Source organism: Dermochelys coriacea, chromosome 1 (genome assembly GCF_009764565.3).
Source record: "Dermochelys coriacea isolate rDerCor1 chromosome 1, rDerCor1.pri.v4, whole genome shotgun sequence".
NCBI lineage: Eukaryota > Metazoa > Chordata > Testudines > Dermochelyidae > Dermochelys > Dermochelys coriacea.
Window position 1 is genome coordinate 338,094,705 of NC_050068.2, and position 27,382 is coordinate 338,122,086.

At 42.8% G+C, this 27,382-nt stretch overlaps 1 protein-coding gene across 2 annotated transcripts in view; it reads left to right on the forward strand.

Moving 5' to 3' along the window:
* Positions 1-27,382, forward strand: part of FRMD4A (FERM domain containing 4A) — a 545,903-nt gene that overhangs the window by 119,084 nt on the left and 399,437 nt on the right. The window lies entirely within an intron of this gene.

Here is a 27,382-nt window from a genome sequence, read left to right on the forward strand (position 1 = left end):
GGGGAAAATTGTGTCTCACATACAACACTTCTAGTAATATGCCACGGAATGATATTAGTCTTTTTTGCAGCTGCATCATATTGTTGACTCACATTCAATTTGGGATCCACTATAACCCCGAGATCACCTAGCCAGTTATTTACATTTTATAGTTGTGTGTTTGATTTTTCCTTCCTAAGTGAAGTGCTTTGTACTTGTCTTTATGGAATTTCATCTTGTTAAATTCAGACCATTTCTCAAATTTGTCAAGGTCCTTTTGAAGTCTGATCCTGTCCTCCAAAGTACTTGCAACCCATTCCACCTTGATGTCATCTGCATATTTTATACGCAAACTCTCCACTCCATTATCCAAGTCATTAATGAAAATATTGAATAGTACCAGACCCAGGACTGACCCCGGCAGAATCCCATTAGATACACCCTCCCAGTATGACAGAGAACCATTTATAACTACTCTTTGAGGATGGTCTTCCAACCAGTTGTGCACCCACCTTATAGTAATTGTATCTAGACAACATTTCCCTAATTTTCTTATGAGAATGTCAAGTGGGACTGTGACAAAAGCCTTACTAAAATCAATTGTTGTAGCTGTGTTGGTTCCAGGATATTAGAGAGACAAGGAGGGTGAGGTAATATCTTTTATTGGACCAACTTCTGTGGTGAGAGAGACAAGCTTACATGATCTTACACAGAGATCTTCTTCAGGTCTGGGAAACTTAATCGGAGTGTAACAGCTAAATACAAGGTGAAACAGATTGTTTAGCATGAATAGTTAATGCATATTTTAAGGGACCATTCAAAGTGAAGCAGTCTGTTAATACACCTCCAGTCATAGGGAGGAAAGGAAGAGGGGGAAGCAGCTGGGAGAAGTTGTTAATGGGTGTTAGATTGTTGTAATAAGCCATAAATCTAGTGTCTCTCTTCAGTCCATGATTTTTAGTGACTAGCAGAGTTATGAATTTAAGCTCACAGGCTCGTCTTATGTTGTGCAGGTTTCCAATAAGGACTGATAGATCACATATAGAGTGATTGCTTTGTGAAAAGTGTTCACCCTCAGATGATATGGTGTTTTTGTCTTTTATCATTTTCCTGTGTGAGTTCATTCAAGAGCATAGTGATTGTCTGCATCCATCCACAGAGCTGTTCTTGGGGCATCTAGTGCACTAGATGAGGTATACCATGTGTTGTGATAGGCATGTGTAGGACCCATGGATCTTGAAAGATGTGTTGTGGGGGGGCTGTTGGTCAGTGTAACAGTGGAAATATGTCTGCAGGTTTTGTATCTGTTCTGGCAGGGTCTGGTGCTGCTTTGAGTTGGTGTTGAGTTGCTTCTGATGATGAGCTTGGAGGGGTCAAGAGAGGTTTGTCTGAAGATCAGAAGATGGGGTTCAAGAAAGATTTCTTTCAGGGTGAGGTCCTCATCAAGTATGGTGGGGATCCCACAATTGGACACAGTACTCCAAGTGGGGCCTCACAGTGCCGAGTAGAGCGGAACAGTTACCCCGTTTCTTAAATACAACACTCCTGTTAATAGACCTTAGAATCATATTAACTGTGGGGTTTCATGCGAGCTGGACAAAGCACAACAGCCAATATGGTTGGTAGCTAAGCCGTTTATCTGTTATTTTCTCATTGCTTTTATACACTCCTTTTACATAATATTTTCAACCCCCTCCAAAGTCCATCACCCGGTCACAGAGACATCTCGTTGGTCGAGCAGCCTCAGCACGGGCTATGCACGTGCGTCCTTCCTCTTGATTGGAGCACAGCTGTCCACTATCTGTTGTCAACAAAGTCTGGTGTTGCCAGTTTGCCTGGGTCACTTTCCAGCCTGTGATTCTTTCTCAAAGTTCATTAAAGGTTCACCGCGACCTTAACTAGCTCATAAATATTCTTAACTAGCTCACAAATACACCATGTTCCCACAATTAACCTTTTTTGCAGATGCATCACATTGACGACTCATATTCAGTGTGTCATCCACTATAACCCCCAGATCCTTTTCAGTAGTACTACCACCTGAGCAGTTATTGTCTGCTTGAGAAATTGCCAGCTCTCCTGAATAACTTTTTCCCTTAGATTTTCCTCTGACAATGGGTTTTTGCTGTTCACATTTTTGGCATGGTTTAATTTACTGACCATGACAGTTTAATGTCTGCAGTCAGCAAACAGTGTATCCTTTCCCTGTATTCTCCTGTTCTTGAAATAGAAGACTTACCAAGAAAAAGAAATCAGCACCCCCACAACCTACTTGAAGACTCCCTTTGATGTCTGCTTAATCAATGTAAAGCTCGCTGGACACTGAATCTCGACACATCTGTATTTGCCAGTGCAGGCACTAAAGTAGCAGTAACTCATTTGTGATAAAAGTTTGCACAGGGCTCACTGTTAGGTCCTCTCTAATTACTAATAAGATCACAATGAATTTCATTTATTACATTACTCACCTTATTTTCTATGCTGCCATGAAATGGTACTTTTCTCCCAACACTTGTTTCTTGTTGCCTTTATCCAGAAGGGAATTATTTTATGAAAGAATAATAATAATAATTTTAAAAAACCCAAACACTCCCTCCTTTGCCTGTAGTATTTGCATCATCTAAATGAAAATACTCATCTGATGTTTCATGCTGAGTGTTGTGTTGCATGCAGTCATTATGATCAAAATCTTTTGAACTCAGGTGTTAAATTGTAATTATCACCATGCGCTATTTAAAACAAATAGCATAAAGCAGATATAACTGAACTGTGCAACTAAGGACCGGATCCTCACCATTTCCATCATCATAGCTCCATTGAATTCTGTGTGGCTATGCTGATTTACACCTTTTTAGGATCTGGCCATGTGGTCCTAATTTTGATCTCACATGCATGAAATTTACACTGAACCCAATGGTGTTGCCATGAGGAGAATCAAACCCTGTCTTTTTCCACAAGAGAGAAATAGTCTCTGGTTTTAAAAGGGGTGCATATTCATGGTGTTAATTATTTCATCACCCTGTTTCTGTCCTCCAGCACTCCTGTGCCAACTACTATTGTATGCATGGTGCCACTGGGTTGCACTTACTGTCCTTAGTGACATTAATGCCAAGAAGCGCTGATGGTATAAACTGCTATTCTCCACCTTGATTGGCTGCCATTATGGGTCAATAAAACAGTCAAACTTAATCCCCTTTATTTACACATCTACTCGACCTCCAGTCTAACCGGCTTAAGTTAGACAGAGGGAGAGGGATAGCTCAGTGGTTTGAGCATTGGCCTGCTAAATCCAGGATTGTGAGTTCAATCCTTGAGGGGGCCATTTAGGGATCTGGGGCAAAAATTGGGGCTTGGTCCTGCTTTGAGCAGGGGGGTTGGACTAGATGACCTCCTGAGGTCCCTTCCAACCCTGAGATTCTATGACCCAAACCCATTACATTTGCTATAATCTCGCTGAAATAATTAACTGGAAGTGATTAGGTGAACATGCCTCTTTGGGAATCCAAGTCGCTTTGACTCCAGATTCAGTCCTGCGTGTCGCAATGCTCAGCTGAACTCCACAAAAACGGGCTGCTTCGGGAATTCTTCATGATCTGGTTTAGATCCCGGAGAGAAATAAATTATAGGCAATGTCAAGGCGAGGGAGTCTCTTTATAATCAGCTGGAGTTAATTATGTCACTGTGACTCCAAAAGAGTCTTGGTAAGGCAGCAAACCTGGGTGTCTTCTTAGCAATATTGCAGATAATGCTTTTGGGATCACAGGAGATGTCAGTGTGCTTCAGGTTATTGGAGATGTTTTGGGGGTGCAGAGAATCCTTGGCGATGTGCTTAGAGTGGGGAGAGGGCTCAGGAACTCTTTTCCTTTTTGACACAGTTTGCTCCCACAGGAAGCACAAGGAAGAGGTTGGTTGCTACTGTTGCAATGCTAACAAGTCTAGAGGGAGATGAACAGAGGCTGGTCGAAGGCCCGCTTCTCACTGCAGACCCACAGGGGTCAGGCTGAGTGATGCCCTGCCAGCACAGCAAGAGCCACCTCTCACTGCACCTCCCCACTTATTCCAGAGGCAGTGTGACTTTCATAATAAAGTTCTCTTTCCATTGTAGTTTGGACGTTGGAGGTGCACCTCTTCGTTGGTGCCCCACTGCACCCAGAGAAATAATCTAGCCCTTCTTCTGCATAGGTGGATGGCTTAATGTACTGATGGTTTTAGATTGGAGTAAATGATTTGCCATATCAGGACTGTAGATCAATTTCACTATTAATGAAAATGGAGTTTGCTAGGAGCCCTGGGCCATCATCTGCGGCAGTGTACTTCCTATCTGATAAAGAGAGATGACAATCTAGATTAGGCTGCAGCAGCTGACTAGCTGACTGCTGCTTCCAACAGAGTCTAAGGAGATGTGACTGGGGGTGAATAAATCCTAGAGAATTAATACACATTGCACACTATTAGTCATTTTGATATAGTAGACGAGGTAGGCATGGTGTTTCGTGGGCAAGCAAAATGACAAGATCAATGCCCCCAAGGAGAATGCAATCCAAAAACCAGATTAGTTATATGAGCACATTAGTGGAGCAGGTGCATTCAGTCTGTGATGCCTCAGGAAGCAGTCAGGTCCCCAGCACTCTGTAGGACTTGTGTGGTGGAGAGAACCTCCAGCCCTGTTAGCTAGGTGACCCTAGGTGCTGTGCTGGAGACGGCATGGGTATGAGGGAAGAAGAATCTTTTTTGTACCTTGTCCTGCCAACCCCAATCCTTGCGTGGTAGGAGCCACAGTTTTGCCTTAGTGTGCAAATCATTTTCTATGAACTGCAGAAAGTCTGAGTGAATGTACTTGACCAAGGACTAGTAAGTTGACAGAGTGGGAAGGGGGAAAAACAAGTCCACAGGGTGGGAAATTGTAAGGATTTTGAATGGGTTCTGATTGCTTTACTTTAAAAGGTTGCAAGCAACCAGGAAAATGGCTAAATGTGCAGTTAGTGGCAATCATGGCATTGTAAATCAAATGGGAAAGGCAGACTGGGTCAATACAAATAAATAAGAGGCAAGGTCCTCTGAGGGAAAGAAAAGGCTGAGCTTCTGTTAGTCTGAAAACAGTCTCTCCTGCCCCTTGGTAATCAAAGGCATTTCACTAATAGTAAAATAGAGACAGAAAGAATGTTGAAGTGATTTATCTCAGGGTTACTCATTGCCCAGTGTACCATAATAACCATGGTGAAGCCAAACTACTGCAACATGATCAACAAATGGTTCCATAGCAGCTCGCCATGCTGGATGAGATCTCTGCTCATCATATATCTTCCTCTTGGTGTGTCTGAAAGCCAGAGAAGTGTATTTTCCCCACAAAACTCCTGTTAGTGCTAAGATAGAGGTATGTGCCTTCCCAGGAAGGTTAAAAACTCATTGAACTATTAGCAAAAGCTAGCTCCAGGCACTCTAGTAGCAGCAGCTCTATAGTTAGTTTCCTTAACTACTTTCTTTTCAATCCCAACCTAACACATCAATCCTATCCCTGGCCTCACCTCCACAAAAATTATGGATCTCTCCTGAGCAGAGACTCCACTGTACTGTACACTCATTACTGGCTTGTGCGCATCAAACTTATTTCCACTTCTAACTGAAGCAGAATTTGACCTCAAGGTCAAAGGCTATGGCTTTAAACTACTACACCACCTAACCTCCACTTCATTTGAGGTTCCACATCATTGATAAGGTGTTGGATGTGGAATTTAACATGCATGTGACAAGTTATATACCATAAAGTGTATAAATAGCACCTAGTTTTGAGATCAATAGTGACGGGTAAAGGTTTACAAAGTGTATTGTACTGCACTTTACTGCAGTACAGTGCGACTCACTGCAAAGTCCAGCACATATTTATATATTCCCACAATAATTACAATCCCAATTTAAAATAATGGGAGCCACTAGCTATGCATCAAGGGCCAGATCCTCAGCTGATGTAAATTAGTGTAATCCCACTGACATCAAAGTAGTATATTTTATACTATATTTTACTTTTCCATCACAGGTGGTTTATACCTACATATTTTTGTGCTGTGCCATATATAATTGCACATCCATAGCACCTTACATTGAAGATTATCAATGCTCTTGTAGGAACCAGAGTCCTATGGCACATTTACCCAACGTTTCAGGCAGTAACAGAGACGTACTCATGATTTGGTGTTTCATCCATTTGGTAAAATGTAATGACTGTGCACTGTAAAATATCCATGGGTTATGTATTTCACAGCTGATGATCTGTCTGACTGTTCAGACTCATGCACATAGTTGTAAGCATGGCTATGATGTTAAAGTAGCTGAAATTTTGAGTGGCCACTATATTCTCCACAAGCAGTGGCAGCAGTTAAAGAGTACTGTCCTTTTTTTTCCCCCAGACTCGTATTGAGGAGCCCTGCATTCCAATACACTAAGATGAAATAACAAAAGCTGGGCTGAGAATGGGAAGGCTGGAATAGTGTGTGAGCTGCAAATAGAACAAAATGGCTGTTGCATATTGCAGGTACTCAACTGGGTTTTTAATGGCCTCATTATAGCCAGTGCAAGTCTTGCCATCTGTTTCAATAGGCGCAGCATCAAGCCCTACAAATATTAATATTATTTACTGTTTATATAGTGCTTTACCCAAACACCAGCTGATCCTCATGTTGACCTGGGAACTAGGTAAGTGTTATCACGCCCATTTGACAGGTGGGGAAACAGAAGTAGAGGGAGAAAGGGGCAGATCTGAAAGTTTCTGAACACCGGCCTTTCTGGCTCTATGTTCAGAGAGTCAGAGTTAGACTCAGGAATAGAGCTCTGGTGTTCCTGGCAACCAGTCTAACATGAAATCACCAGCAGCCAGTCTCAATTTCTGTCTGACTTCAAGAGCTCTCTTTTTCAGTCTTGAAAGTTGATCATTTCACAGTAAGATTCAGGATCTGTCTCTGAAGGGTATGAGCTAACTATGGCAGAAACTTCCTTAGGTAAGAGATGATTGCAGAGGTTATGATGTACAGTATTGCATGTCTGGGTGAATGACCAGTAGTAGCTGGCCCAAAAGAGGGTAAGAGACTGTTATAAATATAAAAGAAAGGGTAACTACCTTTATGTATACAGTGCTATAAAATCCCTCCTGGCCAGAGGCAAAATCCTTTCACCTGTAAAGGGTTAAGAAGCTACGGTAACCTCACTGGCTCCTGACCCAAAATGACCAATGAGGGGACAAGATACTTTAAAATCTGGAGGGGAGGAAAAAGGCTTTTGTCTGTCTGTGTGAAACTTTTGCCAGGAATAGATCAAGGATGCAAGCCCTCCAACTCCTAGAAAGTTAGTAAGTAATCTAGCTAGAAAATGTGTTAGGTTTTCTTTGTTTGGCTTGTAAATTCGCTGTGCTGGAGGAAATGTGTATTCCTCTTTTTGTAACTTAAGGTTTTGCCTCGAGGGATTCTCTAAGTTTTGATTCTGATTACCTGTGAAATTAGCTTCCATTCTAATCTTACAGAGTGTTTCTTTTATCTTTTGTTTTGTTCTTCTAATAAAGTTCTGGTTTTTAAGAATCTGATTGGGGTTTTTGGGTCTTAAAAATCCAAGGCTGGTTTGTGCTCATCTTGTTTATTCTCAAGCCTCCCAAGGAAAGGAGGTGTAAGGGCTTGGGGGAATATTTGGGGGGAAGATGTTTCCAAGTGGTCTCTTCCCGAATTCTTTGTTAAATTGCTTGGTGGTGGCAGTGTACCAGGTTTTAACCTAAGCTGGTTCCCAAGGCAAGAAAGAAATCTGTGCCTTGGGGAAGTTTTAATCTAAGCTGGTAAGAATAAACTTAGGGGGTCTTTCATGTGGGTCCCCACATCTGTACCCTAGAGTTCAGAGTGGGGAAGGAACCTTGACATGGTGGCAGAGAGGTGGGATCATTTTGAACCAAAAGCACAGACCTAAAGAGGTTGTTTTTTTAAAAACTGAAAGCAGTTAGAGCTTTTCTGTCCCTTTGCCTGGAGGCAGAGGTATTAGTGGTTTTAACAAAAGGATTTTTCTGTAGGCTAGGAACAGCTATCAGAGACAAAGGTATCAAGTTATAGCACAGCAAATTTACAAGCCAGGTTTTTTTTTCTTTCTAACTCTTGGGTATAGCTAGGTTAACACAGAGAGGCTAGGATGACAGAATACAATGTCCAACAGAAACTGGAATTAGCCAGATTGGAAGCTGAGGAAAGACAGAAGGAACATGAAAGACGGGTAGAACTCAGACAGATGGAGATTGATGCACAAGCGGCCAAAGAAAAAGCCAGGGTGGAGGCAGAAAAAGCTGCCCACAAGAGAGCTATGGAGGCAAAAGAAAAAGAAATGGAGGAAAGGGAAAAAGAGAGGAAGCATGCACTGGAGATAGAGAAGGCAAGAGCTCACCGAATAACCCTAACAATCCTTCCCAACAATCCACAAATAGGAGCGACTATGTCCACAGTATGATGAATCCAGTGATATTGCTGAATATTTTCTCACCTTTGAGAGCCTGTGCATACACCATAAAATTCCTGACGCTCACAAGATGACCACATTTGTCACAAAATTGACTGGAAGAGCACTGGACATAATCAATAAGATGCCTAAAGAGACCTTCTGCTAATGTCAGTTAAGGGAGACCTCCTAACGTTCAAGGGGTAGTGTTGTGATATTTAGGCCTACAAATTTACCCTAATTGTAAGCTTAACTGTAAGAAGTGAGTGAAAGTTCATGGAATATTAGAATAACCTTGGGAGAAAAATTGGCTACTCGAGCGAGCTTCACCATCATGGCTGCCACCACCACCATAACCTGGGACCCCAGATCTTCTTCACACTAATTCTGAGAGATGTCCTGACCAGATTGGACCAGAAAGATGGAGCCAGTTGACATCATCGCCTCCGCCAGCTCCAACTGAATCCCAAGCACCATGTGGGATGTAAGACCGTCACACACCCCTCCTTAGTGTGTCCTTCTCCTTCCCCACCTTATTACTTCTCTCCCCTAACCCCCTCGTTTTGCCATCTGTCCAGTAAGAGCCTGGCTTAGCTGGCCAAGACTGAATATTTTGCAACACTGCTGTGAGCCTGCCACCAGAGAGGCAATTAAAAGCAACGCCCTAAAAAAGCTCAACACCAATACAAGTTTGCAGGTCGCAGAATGACTGATCAGACTATGTGCCATGCCTGGGTTTCTCCAGCAATAAGGTTGCATGTAAAAGTCAACACCAGAGACAAAAGCTGCATTTTCTGTCTTTGCTACTTTTACCTCTTTCTTGTGCATGTTTGTCTTGTCTTGTCTTCTAGGAAACTGAATCAGACTTAACAACAACAATGACAGTTCCAGCCCCTTTCTACTATCTTCTTCTCTTTTCCCAAAAAAGGACAATTATCAAACAAGGTTTTGTCTCCCTAAAAACTCTCTTCAGCTAAAGGGAAAGGGACCAAGGAATGTTGTTAAAATGAAAGCCCTATGTAATACTTTACATTTTAAATGCTTTAACTGCCTGCCCTTCTCTTCCTATATTTGTAATAAAAGGTTTAAAGGATTTTTAATGGTGTGTTTGCCATGGTTCTAAGCAAACTGAGGTCTCTGGCTATGTCTACACTGCAATTAAAAAACCCACGGTAAGCTCGAAAGCTTGTCACTCTCATCAATAGAAGTTGGTCCAGTAAAAGATATTACTTCACCCACCTTGTTTCTCTGATACCCTAGGACCAACATGGCTACAACAACACAGAAGAGGCAGGGGTGCTGGAACAATCTTTATAGTGGGGTGCTGAAAGCCATTAAACCAGACTGTAAACCCTGTATATGATGGAAACCATTTCAAGCCTGGGTATGCAGCAGCACCCGCAGTGTTACCAGAAGATTTAATTCAATTATACTATACCGGTGATGTTGCCTAAGATGCTGCTTTTAATTTAAAACCTTTATTCTATCATTATCTAAACCAGTAACCAAGGTTGTGGCCCACCCTAAAGAAGTTGCCAGGGAAGCAAGCTAGCCTTGCTGGCCCTTGAAAGACAAAGAGACAGCCCTCCAATCAGGAAAGGACAAGTAAGCAGTAAGTCTTCAAAAACAAAAATAATATTTGTTTAGAAATGAGTAGTTATAGTACAAGAATAGAGAGAGTGAGATAATAGGGGTTACAGTTAAAAAGGGAATGAAGTGACCCAGCAAATGAAGACACAATGCTGTAATAACAATTTCAGTTGATATTGATATATCATTATGTATATTATTTAAACATTCACTACTAAATACATAAAGCCTGACATCCAGTAAGCGCTGGCCAGGTGGTTACTAGATGGGTAGGGGAAGATCTCACTCACATCACAGACACCCAACTTTATTTCCAAGCAGAACCCATATGCTCTAGGATAATGAACAGAAGAAGGCTGAATTTACAAGGGTTTTTCTTATAGAATCCCTCTGATCCATCTCAAAAGGTCCTTCTGCTCGGTCAGTTTGTGAGCAATGGCTGTTTGCTGATGGTGATCTCCAGCAGCTGTTGTGCTGAGCTGCAGGAGCGACGGAAGCCGGCTTGGTAGCTGCTGCAGTGGCCCCATGCTGGCTGGGTAGCAGAAACAGCCGTCAGCTGGGGCAACCTTGGAATGGCTGTGGCTGCTGCTGTCGTAACTGCTTTTCAGGCAGCTTCTGCTTTGTAAGGATCCACCGATGCTATTGCCGCTCTTATTGCACGTCATCTTCTTTCTAGGTGTCCTGCAGCTTCTTCTCTCTTCAAGATCCCACTACAGGGTTTAGCCAGCGGGCTGTCACTCTTATATATGATTTGGTCAGCTTATCAACATAAATCACTCACCGATTCAACCAATCAGCTTTCAGAGATTAGCATATGCTAATTTATGTCATGTGTACCAACACATGGCACTCAGGCTCAGCCAATCAGCTTCCCGGGATCAGCATATGCTAATTTCAGATTGGTGTATGCTAATTAAGTCACATGTACCAACATATAACTACTAGCTCCTCCTCCTCACTTGAAGTCCCATGTAGTCCTATGGGCTATAATGTATTCCTATGGGGGGTTTTCAGAAGAAAACTGAAACTGTGGATGACCCCTAGCTACTTCCTGTTTGGAAGCCCCATGTATTCCTATGGACTATAATGTATCTCTATGGCATCTTGCTGAGTCATTCCCCACCGGAAATGGAATTTGCCATTGCTTTACAGAAAGTGAAATAATTACGTCATAGGTAATGGACCCTTATGTGCCTTAGAAATGGAATCTTCCACTATATCACCCTATAGCTGCCATCACTGGATTTTCTAATTTAAACTACTATTAATTGCTATCTAATTAATGATTTAGTCTTAAAACTAATTACTAGTCTAAGCACCCCAAAGGCTCCTGACGCTATCACCACTCTTTTGATGTCTAATTAAGCAAGTTCTAATTTTCCCGATTTTTAACCCCCCTTCTGAGGTTTTTCTGCAAACCTTCAATTTAAGGTAATTCAAACAACTGAGGCAAAATCTTCTGTCACACCAGCACCCCTAGTTCCAGCACCGATGTGTAGATGCCAATGTAGGTCCAAATTATGACTTTAATGTCGACCCAAATGCTGCCTTTGGTTGCAGCAGAGGGGCTCTCACAGAAATCAGTGGGATAGGTGTGTGCACGTTGGAAGGCAGAATTTAACCCTTCACATTTTCTTTGTGATTGAATCCCTAAAGAAAACAGGACAAAGTCTCCAGTTAAGGGGCCTGATCCTGTGATACTTACTTGACCCAACCACCTGTTAACTTCGATGGGAATTGACAAGCTGATTTCAATGTGAATTGTGCCTAATAGGTCAACTATCACTGCTTCTATTAAAGCGAAGCTCTACTATGAAGGGAAAGGACTGAAAATCTTGTCCTTCTCAAAGGGAAAACTCCTGCTCCATGTCTGCCACGTACCATCTTGCACTAGGATGCATTCCCCAGGCTACCGTAGTGCCCACTGGAAAAGAAGATAACCAAGAGCACTAAACTCCATCAGCCTGCAGGAGGTGCAGTCACATCAGCTTGGCTGAGATCTTGCTTGGCATCATCTCAAGGTGCTTCATTCCCATTCAGGACCAGCTCCAAAGTCTATTGACATCAAGGGAAAGACTCTCGGGAACATCAAGAGGTTTTGGATCAGACCCGTCATTCCTGAGCCATGGGTTTTGCATCTTACTCTAAAGCTCTAGAGTTAAATAGAATGATTCTCAGTTGAAAATCATAAGCTCAGGAATCTTTAAAATGAGAGAGCCTTGCCACCTCTCATTTCCTAGATACTACAGTGAGCAGTGCACTAGAAAAACCTACAGTAGCAGAAATGGACCCCCTTGAACAAAAATAAATATTTAAGATTCCTTCCAGGAAATTATTCAGGAAAAAAAAAGTGGCGTGTGGGAAAACTTTCTCACAATCCACTGATTGCTTTCTCTCTGTGTTAGAAAGGATTTGCTATATGCCTTAGGAGTCAGCCAAAAAGAGGGCAATCTACCTCTCATGCGTATTCAAGAGTTAAAAGGAAAGATTTCACTTATTTCAGAAGAGGCCCAATTATGTGGATTTTATGTGACTATTTACTCTCATTTTAATGGCAACACTTATATCATATTCTTTTGGGTTAGATGAGACTGAGGTAAAGAAATAAAAGGCTCAGTCCAGGGCATGCTAGCAGACAGTGGTGGAGCCGAGACCTTTCCTGTTGCATCCTCTGCAGAGGGACTCAAGCTGACAAGGGTGTGTTCCAATAGGGTGATTTGAGGACCACATAATGCACACATTACTGCCTATCTAAGCAGGAGCAGAGTGCACTTGATTGACTGCAGTTGTACACACCAGCTTTCTGTGAAGGTAAACTCCCCCTGTTGCTTACCATTGGGAACATAGTACATAGACTTGTCAACTAGACAGCCCTCTCTGCTAGAGTATGATGTATTGAGGACCAATCAGCATGGTTCCTGTAGAGAAAAACCATGTCTCTCCAATCTACTAGAATCCTTTCTGCATCACCAGAATGAGTGCAGGAGAATGGGTTAACACAGTTTATCTGAACCCTGCAAAAGCCTTGGACAAAATCCCTCGTATGAGGCTGTTAATAAGACCCTAGAGGCGTTTGGTGAGAAGTAAAGTACTGTGTCATGGATTAGAAAGCTACAGAAATTTTACAGAAAGAAGTAGGAATTGCTGGTCAGTTATTCAAATGGAAGGTTAACAGTGGGGTGTCAAAAGGAAATGGTACTAGGCCTCTTTTGCTTAATAGACCTATTCAGAGACAAAGGTCTTTGTTAGAAAGAACTAAGATTGTTATTGTTTCTCTGGCTTCCAGCTAATATCCAAAACGTGTTACTTTGTTCTAAAATACTGCACTTTTAAAAAAAAAAGTCAGGGTTACTAGGATCTTATTGGAAGTGGTTCCCTTAAATAGGCATGGGATTTTATAACGGGATTTTATAGTGGGATATTTTTTACCTATTTTGGGGAGAAAATTTAAGTTTGTATGAGCAATGTAAGTTGGAGGGGAAGGGGGACAGAATAGTGTTGGGATGGGATGAGGTGCTTGGATCTTGCAAACATTTACTAGTGTGATTATCATGGCCACAGTGTGTAACAAAGGCGATGGGGAAATGACTAAATCTCTAAGTTCTTCATTTCCCGGCAGCGGCAACCACAGCTGTTCACACACAAGTGCACCGCATTTGGCAGTGGTGAGAAGAGGCAGCATTGGCTACTCTACTGCTCACTCAGGTTTGTCCGTTCTGGCCTTCTGCCATGTGGGGGGGGGGCGCGCAGGGCGTGCACAGGGGTTGCAGTACCACTCACTCAATTTTGGCCCTCCACTGGGGCTGTGGGGCCAAACCCTAGTGGACAGTGGGTGGTCAGCCCTGCTCCTCCTCTCCACTGCCATGGGGCTGGCTCCTGCACTTGGGGAGCCTGCCTGGCCTCATCCCACTTCCAGACACCCATGTCCCTTCTCAGAGATCAGGAGTGACACTGCACCTGGGCAGGCAGGGCTGGAAGATGGGAGCTGAGTGTGGCTCAGACTTGGTGGACAAAGGACTGAGACCAGCAGCTGCAGCAGGGCTAGCTCCACAGGGATTGAAAGTGCATACCAAGAGGGGGGAGGGGGGATTTCTGGAGGCTCCCTTGGTTCCAGGCATTTTAGTCTTTGGACCTTCCAAATATTTTTGTAAGGACAATCTATTGTACTTGAGAGAGAGCTGGATTCCACTGGTTTCAGAGTAGCAGCCATGTTAGTCTGTATTCGCAAAAAGAAAAGGAGTACTTGTGGCACCGTAGAGACTAACAAATTTATTTGAGCATAAGCTTTCGTGAGCTACAGCTCACTTCATCGGATGCAACCATCCTGATTTTACAGAGGTGATTCTTTTTACCTTTTCTTATATTAAAATTCTTCTTGTAAGAAATTGAATGTTTTTTCATTGTTCTTAAGATCCAAGGGTTTGGGTCTGTGGTCACCTATGCAAATTGGTGAGGATTTTTATCAAGCCTTCCCCAGGCAGGGGGGTGCAAGGTTTTGGTGAGGATTTTGGGGGAAAGACATTTCTAAACAACGCTTTCTTAAAAATAAATCCAGACGTTTGGTGATGGCAGTGGAAGTCCAAGGGCAAAAGATAAAATAGTTTGTACCTTGGGGAAGTTTTAACCTAAGGTGGTAAAAGTAAGCTTAGGAGATTTTCATGCAGGTCCCCACATCTGTACCCTAGAGTTCAGAGTGGGGAAGGAAATGGAGCTGTAGCTCACGACAGCTTTTGCTCAAATAAATTTGTTAGTCTCTAAGGTGCCACAAGTACTCCTTTTCTTTTTGCTGGATTCCACTGAAACCTTACCTCATAATAAAGCAACATACTGCAACTTCAAGTGGTTGAAGTTTTTTCATGGAAGCTGTTTTTGGATGGAAAACTGGGTATTCAGCTGAACTAATTTTTCCCTGGAAAGCATCTGCTTTCTTCAGAAAATGTTGCATTTTCATTGAAAACCAAAAGCTTTCAGGCTGAAAACTTTGTTTTCAACTGAATCTTTGGGTTTTTTTTTAATAAAATACCAGTTTTCCGTGAAAGGACCAATTCTCTGTATTCTGTACAGGTCCTGAATGCTGAACTCTGGTTAGTCAGCAGTACAAAGATATTGGTAACTAATGCATAGTGCTCGAATGGTGCTTTTTCATCTAGAGATGTCAAAGCACTTCACAAAGGTAGTGATGTCCCTAGAAATGGGGAAACTGAGACATAGCAGTTAAATGGCTTATACAAAGTCAATAGCATAGCTGGGAATGGAAACTAGGTTTGCTAATTCTTAATGCAGTGCCCTGTCTGCTGAACCATGGGGTAAATTATTGGAGATTGAAAATCTTGGAGTTGATTGTTTAGAGATGGGGAAAGAGGCAATGAGTGTGCATAGTTTGGAATAGCTCGTGTATTTTCTAAAGAGAAAAAAATATAGAGAGCTGCCCCTTTATTTTCCAGTATAATTCAAGACTATATAGCCCTGCATGTACATTGTTACTTTCCTTTATCAGCAAGATGGTTTTTGCTGCATGAAGTCTTTATGTTCAATAGATCTGATTTTTTTTCCCTCCAAACAGCTGGGTTTTCTTACCCTGTGAAAGCTCTGTACTAATCTCAATTTCTCTGCTTTTCTCAGTGCCATTCCCAGCTGCTCAGAAATGAGGAGAATGCTTTCATCTTTCTTTTTCTTGTTCATATTAGGTGTGACAGTTTCTACAATATCAGTATATTAAAAATGCAGATTTTAATTAGTTAAAAAAAATCTAGTAGAGGAAAATCATGGGGGTGGGGAAGATACTGCCTCTAAATTTCAAGGCAAAATAAAACCCTGCTGTGAACACACTAATGATGTATTTTCTTGGAAAGATGACTTTTCCAAACCATTATAAAATGTGATTATGGTCTAACCTTATTTATCTAGATGAGATCGAAGAGCAGGGAAGAAGTTCAAATATAGAGCAGTTCAGATGAGTGGGGGCATTTCAAAGTATTTGGACCCGGGGGGGGGGATGACCTCATTTTGGGTTAATGAGTTTTTCTGATAATAGGGTTCAGCTAAATGAGTTTTGACAGATTAGACTTCTGATTATTCACTTAAGAAAAGTTTTTCTTGGAACATATGAACACTACAAAATGAGAACATTGTATAAGATGTCTGGCACATCAACATCTGAGATGAGGGCAGACTATGAAATTGAAATCACTGCATTTTCTTCCTCTGCATGTTCCTAGAAAGGGAGCTATCTTTCTAGATGTCTAGGTACATATATTGCCCCCATTAGGGAAGCATCTGAGCAGCTATCAATCTTTAATGTATTGCAACATCTCTATGAGGTGGGGAAGTCCAACCAATATCTCCATCCACAGATATGAGTACCCAAGGCAAAAAGAGTGGTTTTTAGACTTCTACCTTTCATTGAAATCAGTGGGAGTTAGGTACCTAATTGACAAGACCATGTTCGTACAGGAAGCTGCCTATGGTGCAGCTGGGAATACACCCCCATTTTCCTGAGTACCAGGGACTTAACCACAAATGCTTTCTCTGCACTGCCCATCTAGACTGCAAGCTCTTCAGAAAAGGATTTGACTCTCACTATGGCAATTTTGGAATCCAGGAGACTTTCAGACCTGGGAGCCTAAAATCAGGCTCTTAAATCTATAATTAAGCACCTAAATGAAGCAGCCTGACTCTCAGAAGTGCTGAGCAGCCCCAGCTCCCGTTAAAGTAAACGACACCTCTGAAAAACAAGTCGCTTCTTTTTAAATACCTACAGTCTGGATGTAGGAGTCTAGGCACCCAGATTTGTAAGCATTGATTGTAAAATCTTGTAGGCCTCTTTCTGTGGCAGCATCCATGCATGTTTTACAGGGTGGAAAGCAAGATAACGATGCTGTGAAATCTACTTTTACTGTCGCTCCCCAAATCTGTGTGAATCTTGGTACACGGCTTATGCACCCGTGGTGGTATGGTGGCAGCTGCTGCTGCTTATTTGTGATTTCACCACCACCAAAGGAGAAAAAGCCACAGCTGCGGTGGCTCTTTATCTGAGATCTAATCCGGAAAGAGACTGGCTCAAGAGAGTTCATGGAGGCTTTTTCATTCTCCATCACAGCACTTACGGTTTTTGTTTGGTTAGCTCAAACAGTGTATTCCATACCGTACAGCTCACAGACAGCTCCTTTCCCAGATTGCTTACAGGCTGAGTGCTTACTTACATCTACACTTTAAAAAAAAAAAAGTGTGTTCTTCACTGAGGCTAGCTATCTCCCATTAAAATAGCAGTGAAGATGTTACTTTTAACTCTGGTTACTAGCTTCAGCTAAAACCTGTGTGGGAGAACCTGGGGTTGAACTTGTTCTGCTAAGCTGAGTTAAAAACAGAGTTGCCATGTCTTCACTGGTTTTGTGACATGGGTTAGCTAATGTGAGTTGGCAGTGGCTTGGTAAGGGAGGGGGAGGGCACTGCGTGCATGGGGATCCAGCGGAAAAATGCACAGATACTATGGAAGAAGGAAACATGTGGGGTTAACAATACTTTGGTGGAGGAGTCAAGCAAAGATGTGGCGAGAGGAAGGCTGGTCTTGTGGCTAAGGCTACAGGCTTCCAATGGGACCTTGGGCAAGTCACTTAAACTTTTTTGTGTCTTGGTGTCCCGTCTGTTATATGGAGATGACGATGCTTGCTCTCTCTGCCCTGTCAATTTAGATTGCAAGCTCTGCAGGACAGAGACTGCCTCTCGCTATGGCTATGGCCTTGTCTTTACCCCAGAAAAAGAAAAAATGTGTTCACTCAAGTAAGCTGACTCAAGATAAGAATGCACATATTTTTGGAGTGAAGCAAAGACCTGCATCTTCACTGCAAAACAGGTGTGGTTTTTATGTTGTTGGTTCACTTGATGAAAATTCCTAGTGGAAATGAGGCCCAGGTAGTTTTTACTAGTCATGGTGGTATAGGATTGTGGTGGAAAATTAACCATGCGTTGTGTTTGGATCAGAACAAACCTGAGGCTCCTTTATTCAAGCATGCGCATACAGGGGGAGTCAGCCGGAGCTGCTCTGGCATAAACAGAAATACAGGTGCTTATATTGCTGAAAACCACAATTTGTCAAACCCACTTCCTTCCTTATTTGGCATATAGTGCAAGCTTCAACAGTAGCTTTGCCTTACTTGGAGTTTAGCAAAACTCCAAGTTATTGACAGGTGTTTTCTTTGTGCTTAATGGTTTTTTCTAACGTCTACCGGTTATGGTTACATTTCTTAAGCTGTGCTGTTGCAATTGTCCCTCAATGGAATTTTCCTCACTCTCTTCTCATGCTTCATATATACAGTTAGCTTGACCAAAGTTTTAGGCCTATTAGTTTAGGCCTACTAGATTTTTCCTTCACATTCCCCCGTTTGGTGCCTTTTTGGCACCATTAATTAGGCCTAAACTTCTATAGCCATGAGCCTGTTAATTTCCTCCTTTTCGTCCTCCTGTTCTTTTGCCCAAACTGTGTCACACATTTCATTTACAATCATTAGTGCTATCTGCTTTCTTGTGCTGAGGTTGGCAGGTCTAGGGCTGGATAGGCAATGATAAATACATTTCTTACAGCAACAATAACATAACCCTATGCTAAACAGCAGTAAAAGCAACAGCATTTCCACGGTGATAATATGATGCGGTTGGGATTGTTGTATAGCTTTAGTCACAAAACACCATACATTAGTCTGGGTACACAAAGTAGACATTCTATAGGCAGTATAAAAGGCATTCTTTTCCGCGTGATATATATTTTGGTGCATGTGAATTTGTCCTTGAAATTCGGAAATTTTCTGAACCTCTGGTAGGATTGAAAGCAAATTTTGAAATCGGTCAGGTACTAAAGCAGTTAAAGGGTATCTGGAACCTAAGGGATAATTGTAGAGTTTTATCTGCAGGTCAATAAATGATAAGATTGCCTGCGGCTGTGGTGAGATTAAAATGTATGTCATTCAAGGTGGTGGTCTCAACATGCACACAGCTATTATTAACTTGGAAAAGTAGGCGTCCTGTCAGGATAGTCCCGTGTTCCATACCCTCCCAACAAATGTTGTCATGAACAGTGACAACCTCTCCTGGTTTTAGTTTACATATACACTGAAGTTGAGGGGGTTCTAATGGCCAGAGTGTCCATTGGCTTCCAATCCCTACCCAAATGTTGGGCTTTACTCCAGGAGAACTGACTACGAATCGGTTGGGCATACCAGGTAGTTTAAGTTTCCAAATGCCTCGGTGAATTATCCAATCCCACATGCATCCTCCCCACGGACCTGGCAGGATTCAGTTGGTGGGAGCTCACATCCCTCTGACCGGCCCATATGCTTGGAAGGAGCACTGTGAACGTCTGCATCTCCATTTAGAAAATCTCCAAGCATGTCGCCATTGCCACAGATTAGATGGAATTTCTGAGGTATTTGTAAGGGCAGTAGGCCACGCCTGATGTTCAAGATCCTTCTGAATGGCCGTAAGCTGGTCATTCAGAAAATCCTGAACTTCTGAACAAGCCTGATCCCACTGCAATACCTTTCCAGCGTTGGTGATACCTAGTACCATCTTTGTTAACAGTTTTTGGGTCATTGAACTAAGGGTGGATATAACATATAATTCACCAACACCAGCCTGAACCTGGGCTAGCTGTGCTCCAATAATAAGGCCCGTGGCTTTTTCCAACTGTCCCAATTTTTCCTCATGTTGCTGACCTCTATGGATATTCCAGATTGCAGCTATGCTATTTATACCATTCCATAGGTGTCCGGCCAAGTTCCTCTTTTTTCTAGCAGAAACCCAGGTCTGTTGCTGTGCCAACCAAATGGCAGCTCCTTTTGAACAATTAGGCTATATAGAGGTAATCTGAAAACTAGATAAGGGTAGTGTAAATTTTACAGTCCCTAGTGTAGTATTAATTACAGTCCATTGAAACTCCAACCCATCTTTCTTTGATGAAGTATTGTACCACATCTGTTGGCTAAACAACTTCACAAAAGGGCTGAGAGGAGTCAGCATCAATGGCATAAGACGGGGTATATTACAATATGTTGCAGGTCAAATTATCAGTTACTGGGATAATTTCAGTACAGGCAAAATTTCCAGTGGCAGAACAAACTTTTTGGGTACACATTTGATTATTTACTAGTGAGGCTACTGGTTGGTCAAGATCTAGAAAAATATTACTTTCCCATTCCCACACTAAGTTTGTTAAGAAGGAGAGGCTGAGGAATATTAAAAGTTTTATCTTCAGGTAGTTTTGGCAAGCTTTCGCAAGCTATCCTTCAAAATTTCGTAGTCTTAATTCACTTAGCTGTCCAGCAATGAGGCAGCAAGGTAGGGGTTACTAGCACAATCACCTTGCTTGGTTGGAGGCTTTATTATGTTCTTAGGTGGAGAGGTTGTGCCTTCAAAGGCATGGTGGGTCTGTCAGCGAACAAAGGAGAGGTTACCGACTTTTCACCTTGTCCTTCACTCCTGCTGTCCAGAAGGAGCAACAACACCAGAAGGAAAGATAGACCGATCATCAGTCGGAAAGCCATTACAGTGAGAAACATGGGCAGGTAGTCAATTCTCGGCACTTCACAGTGGTGTTGATAATTAACAGGACTTGATAAGGGTCTTTCAGCATGGCGTCAGGGCGGTTCCTTGCTGATGGACCTCTATGTATATCCAGTCTCCTGATTTCAGTGAGTGACAGGGCTGCTGTATATAAAAAGACCTAACACATTTTGTTAGTGCCTGACAATAATTAAGCATTGTGTTAGCCATTAAAGGACTACCCATCTGAGCCAGGGCCAGTGGGAGCGCAGCCAGTAGTCGCATCAGGTACCCTGTTAGAATTTCATGAGGGCTGAGTCCAGTCTTTCGATTGGGAGTGGCCCTCATATTCATTAATGCTAATGGAAGGGCATTTGGCCACTTTACATTTGCTTTAGCACAGATCTTGGCCAGTTTATTTTTCAAAATCCCATTTTGACGTTTTACTGTCCCGGCAGACTGCAGGCGGTGGGGACAGTGGAGATTGTGATTGTAAATCTGCCTTTTTACAGGGAAAGGCCTCAGCCCAGTTGGAAAATACATTAACTAAAGCTAACACACTTATAATTACAACATTTAGACATTTAAATAAAATCAATCTGAATATTTACAAAAGGTCCCCAGGAAGGGGGATGTGCTGCCTCCCTAACCTCGACAGCTTTACCAACACTATGTTGCTGGCAGATTACACACTGTTGGCAGTATTGCTTAAAATATTCCTTTCTTACAAATACCCTTGCTGATTGCAGGCAAAACTGAGGAATTACTCCCCATATTTTCCTGTATTTGTTTTATAGGCAGGTCAGGTTTCAATGGCTTCTATCTTTATTATTTAGGTGATTTGCATTAACACAGACGTTTTCGGCTTGCTTTTGGATTCCAAGTTATCAGCCGCTTAGAGACTTTGTCTCAAAAGGACACAATTAACTTAACTTCTGCTTTTAAACACACATTGATTTGAAAAGGAAGACACAACCCATTTTGGCTCCCCTTTGGCAAAGTGACAATTGATTACACAGAGCCACCTTAAGACTTAGTGTGGGGCATTACTACAGCTTTTATCTGCTATTTGTTACCAAAACAGATTCAAAATCTTTTCCCATTTCCTGGCTTTGACTGCCCTGCTGCAGCCACAACTTTGGTCTTTATTCAAAAACATTTTAAATCTTGTAAAGCATTAAATCACCTTAAGGATGAAATGCTAAATACCAAAATTAAACAATACTGGTTTCTTTTGTCTGGCAAAAATATTTTTTGGTTTTACCATTTTAAAACAACACCAATTCATCTTAAACTTATAAAACAAAGATTGTACACACCAGGAATGTTGTTTTAGCAAATTTGACTAACTTGTTCATAGTTAAATGATTTCATTTAAATAACCTTTTGCCTGGATTATTTACAGAAATTCCTTCAGAGAAATGTGCCCTTTCTCCAAAGGAATGGCTGCAAAGAAACCAAGAATTTTATTTTTATAACACCTTCTTTTAGCATTTGTACAAAGTTTCACTGCTTAATTTCCTCCAGTAACTACAGAGTTAACCTCTCACTTTCTTTCTTTTAACTTCCTCTACTGTGGTTGCCTCCTTGTCTGGGCCCGATCCCGTTGTTGTTTTTTTTTCCTTGTTGCATTATTTCTTTCCATGGACACAGGCATTGTTTCACTACCAATTTAGCAAGGAGGGTGGGCTTTTTGACTAACTCCCCTTTTATTTATTTATACACACATTCATTCCTCATATCTAGATGCATCTTATTTTACAATAACTTTAAACCTTTATGTCTGGACTTAATACAACCTTTCCCTTATTAGAGGCAGTAATAACCCCTCAGCACCAGTGCTTTGCAGGAACGGATAGTAGCAGGGCTAGGGACAATGGGAAAGATAGGAAGAACAGCAGCATTAACAGCACGGTAAAATGGGGGAGTTACACTCACTGACTGTAAGAATAATGACTCCTTGCTGAATGTAGGAGGTAAGAACAGGTTGGATTTTCCCTTGGCCTGTTTTGATAGAGGGTACTGCTGCACCTTGGGAAGGGGTCTTGCTGGGTTTAGGCAAATCTTAACGGGTTGGGCAGACCCAGTGCATCCAACTTGGTTGGCATGATCTGCTCACAAGTCTTACAAGGAGGGAAAGACCTTAACTAGCAGTTCCTGTTGCAATGAGGAAGGGCTGGGGTCGAGCTTCTCCTGTAAACTGCCAGGACCTCATTGTGAGTGGGATCAGGCACGTCCAGATACACACCATTTGGGATACAGGAGATTATACAATTTAATTTACACAGCAAGTCTTTTCCCAAAAGGTTAGCAAGTGAACAAGGGCTTAGGAGGAAAGCATGACAGTCAAACAAAGGACTGATAAAAACAGATTGAGGTGAAGAGACAGGGTGGGGAATAAGAGTATTGCCCACCGCTACCACTTTTGGATCAACCAGGGCAGTAGGAAAGGAGTACTTGTGGCACCTTATTGTGGCACCTTAGAGACTAACAGTCTCTAAGGTGCCACAAGTACTCCTTTTCTTTTTGCGAATACAGACTTACACGGCTGCTACTCTGAAACAGGGCAGTAGGGACATTTATTGTAACCAATGGCCCATTTGCTTGCAATAGTAACATGCGCCATCATGGTCCCTAGGGGAGGTGGACGGTGGGGACTTTGATTTGGCCTTCCATTTCTCCCCCGGCAATGGGCAGCTATTACGGGGTCCTGTATGTTCTGGAGCTGGAAGGTCATTAACATAGTTTTAATGTGGCAGTGAGAGTATTTGGGTTTTATTCAAATTCTTATTTTTACTTTGTTTACAGGTGCTAATTTTTGCTCCAGTCAGCTTTCTTTGGGCAGACTGTGAGAATTTTATCTAACAGCTTCTCCCTGATTTTATTTAACTTTTCCTGGTCATGGCCTGGATTTTCTTTGGGCCACTGAGCTTCTTCACAAAGGCGATTCAGTGTTTCCTCGGCATGACCCCTCGTAGAAGGTGGTTTATAACCCTACATGGGCAGACTTAACAGTTTATAACAATGTGCAATTCCTTTTTGAATTTAACTGGGTCCTCTCTTATTTTTGGAAAATTTTTAAGTAAATTATACAATTCCTTAGGAGACCAAGGTGCATGTGCAGACACCGAGGTCTCATGACCAGAAGCACCAATGCCCGGGAATTAGCGCAAGGGGAACATTTCCTCAGTACGGGGAGACACTGTCTGAGGGGTGAACGTAAGGGGCTTCTGTTACTTAATATTTCTTGCTGGCTTAGTTGGATTTAAATTCTTTGCCAATTTTCTCTTTATCTCTTTTAATTGTGTTGTAAGTTTCTCCTTGGAGTCCTTGAGACTCCTTATTTGAGATTCACGGCGCCGTTTTTCTGTTTTCCCATACCAATCGAAATACACATCAAACTGACTTTTCCCTACCACCTTGGCCTGAAGTGCGCCTTTGAGGTGCACAATCTTGTCAAGGTCGAAGCTTCCCTCTAAGGGAAACTGCAATTTCAGATCATCCCTGGTATACCAATTCCATTTTTTTTAAAAACTTGCAAGTAAAAAGACTATAATTTGTGTATGTGTTGTACGCCAGTGTGCCTTTTGGTGGGATGGTGATCCTTTTTGACTCACCGGCCCCCATTTTTTACCTGGCGAGGCGGGAATTCTCTTGGATCCTCCAGCCCCCAGTATCCTGGGCCCTTTCCTGGTAAGGCGGGGATCCTCTTGGACCCTCCAGCCCCCAGTGCCCGACTCAATTCACTCGTCACACTCACACAGGGAAGGTTTTGTTTAGGGCCTCCATGACTGTCTTACAGTCCCCTTTCAGCAAAGAGCATCAGCTGGCGCCACATACTCTGTCGCTTCAGGCGAGGTGATCAGACCAGTCAGTGGCTTATCAAACTGCATTCAGGCAGGAACCAGAGATAGGGGAGGAAAGAGGGTACGGAAACAGATCGTCTGAGGATGGAAGGGATAGGATCACACACTCCTAGACCCAGACAGGCCCCTCGCCGGTCATAAGCCCAAGGCTTCGCAGGGCGCTCTGGGTGTCTTCCTGTGACTCGCACTCACACCAGTCTACCGACCTTCACTTTCACACTGGCACATGGAACCAGGTCTATCCATGACCTGCCCAGCCACACTCAGTGGCTCTTCCCAGGGAAACCAAACCTGGATGGGACTCTAACCCACCCCAAGGGTGTCAGGCGTGTCTGGCAGCAAAAGACCGGATAAAGTGTACAACTCACCCAAGCCCAGAGCCTACGGGCAGTCCTCCACCAGAAACCCAATATAGAGATTTCAAAAGGTCTCTTACATTTTCGGATGGGCCTGGGGTCTGGTGGGGAAGCTGTCTATCCGAGTCACGGCACCAAGATTGTGGTGGAAAATTAAGCACATGTTGTGTTCAGAACAAACCTGAGGCTCCTTTATTCAATCATGCGCATACATGGAGAGTCAGTCAGAGCTGTTTTGGTGTAAATAGAAATACAGGAGCTTATATTGCTGAAAACCACAATTTGTCAAACCCACTTCCTTCAACAGCATTTTCCTTATTTGGCATATAGTGCAAGCTTCAACAGTAGCTTTGCCTTACTTGGAGTTTAGCAAAACAAGCTTTACCTGTTATTGACAGGTGTTTCCTTTGCGATTAACGGTCTTTTCTAACTTCTAGCAGTTATGGTTACATTTCTTAAGCTATGCTATTGCAATTGTCCCTCAATGGAATTTTCCTCACTCTCTTCTTATGCTTCATATACACAGTTAGCTTGACCAAAGTTTTAGGCCTATTAGTTTAAGCCTACTAGATTTTTCCTTCACAGTGTTGACCTCGACTAGCTACACTGAAGTAAAAACTATCCGTATCTTGCCTCCACTAGGATTTTGCATTGAGATAGCTAAGCCAATGTAAAATCACACTTTTGGTAAAGACATAGCCTATGTGTATGTACAGTGCCTACCACCATGGGGCCCAGATCTTGGTGAGGACCTGTAAGTGCTGCTGTAGTACAAACAATAAGAAATGAGGTAGGGGCAGAGACGTAAAGGGCTTAGAAGATGTAGAATATAAAGGGACTCTGATGGGGGGATAATATCTCAATGAAAGATTCTTTGTGCTTTGAAAACTCTAGAGGGGTGAGAACTGAAACTGCATTTTTTTAATACTCTGTATTCTGGAGGGATCAAATTGAAGGTACAATGAATTGATATCAAGAAAATATGCCTGTTACCTGTGATACCCTTGATGCTGGGGCTGTACCTTAAGGCTGTAACTGGGTAGGGGGAAAGTCTCAATTACAGGAAACTGCTTAAAAAGGGAAACTAGAAACGCTTGAAAATAATGCTGGATCCACAACTATTCTATGGGGTTTCTGGAAAGGAACAGACAGCACTGTGTGTTAGTCTTCAGCATGTTCTGAATGCAGCCAATCTTGTGGTTTTGCTTGGACCCACGCTTCCATTGAAGGAAGCATTTCATCCTGACTTTGCTAAAGAAGCTATGTTGAATTCGTTTTCTGAAGAGGGCCAAGCATTTTAAATTATGATGAGTGAGATCTATAAAGCTGTAGCTATATATCAGTTTTGATCCATGGGCAGCCGATGACCCGGCCACAGGGGAAGCTAGCTTCCAGCCCCTCCTCTTGTGTCCCAGGCCCCTCCCCTCTCTGTCTGCCCCCCAAGACCCCTCCTCTTCTGCCCCCTCCCCCTCAGGGGCCCAGAGCACCCCCACCATGGCCTCAGCAGCATGGCTGCTGTGCCCCCAGCCCCGGTGCACAGGGCGGCGCAGTCCGAGCGCTAGGCTGGCAGAGCCAGCCAGGGCAGAGTGCTAGGTACTGCAGGAGCTTGACCTGGGAGCGGAGCATGGGCTAGGCTAGGCACAGCCTCCCCCTGCCTATATGATACCTGTCGCCCATGCCCTGAGCCACAGGGAATCTTGTGCTGATAAAATTTTGTGCTGTGGGAAGGTGTGCACCAAAATGGGGATATAAAATGGGGGTTGGGGAGAGGGAAGCCTCTGGCCTGTGAAATGCAGGAAGTCAGTCTAGACTGTAATTGTCCCTTCTGGTCTTAACATTGATGAATCTGTAGTAGAATATGGTCCCTGTATAGTAACTAAGCTTTTAGTTTGTAAAGCTACTGATGTATTTGATGTAACACAGTGAGAAAAATGACCGGGGGTGCTCTTGGGGCCACTATGATTGCTGCCTTCTGTTGAGCAGTTACGTAATTTTGACGACCCAGATGTGGTATTTATGCAAACCAGGTGCCCAGTTTACACCAAAATGAATTGAAAATCTGGATCTTATGATTTGTCTACACCGTGCTTTAGTCCACACCTGAGGGGAGTAAATGCTACCACGAGCACATTGTGCACTAACTGCTCCACGTGGACCCTGCTGACATGCTCTAGAAGTTCCTTAGTGCATGTTAATGTAGTGTTTGAAACAGGATTACAATATGCGCACGAGGGAACTTCTCGTGCATGCCAGCAGGGTCCACGTGGAGCAGTTAGTGCACAACATGCTCTTGGGAGCATTTACTCCCCTCAGGTGTGGACTAGAGCAATGTGTGGACAAGCCTTTACTTCCAGCCCGAGGAGCACACTTTGTTGTCACACTTTAGAAGTTGTGAACTGCTCCATTTTTTAGAGGAGTTGTTTTAGGCTGTCAATAAACTCAGGAAGACAAATCAGCCTTGTTCATCAGTTACACTCTGGTCACTTCAGGGAGACTTTCTTTGAAACTAAAAGGGCTAGAAATTTACTGTGGTATTTCCCACGCAACAAAAGTTGAAATCCTGCAGAGTCTTAAAGCTATTCTGGTGGCTGAGCATTCAGC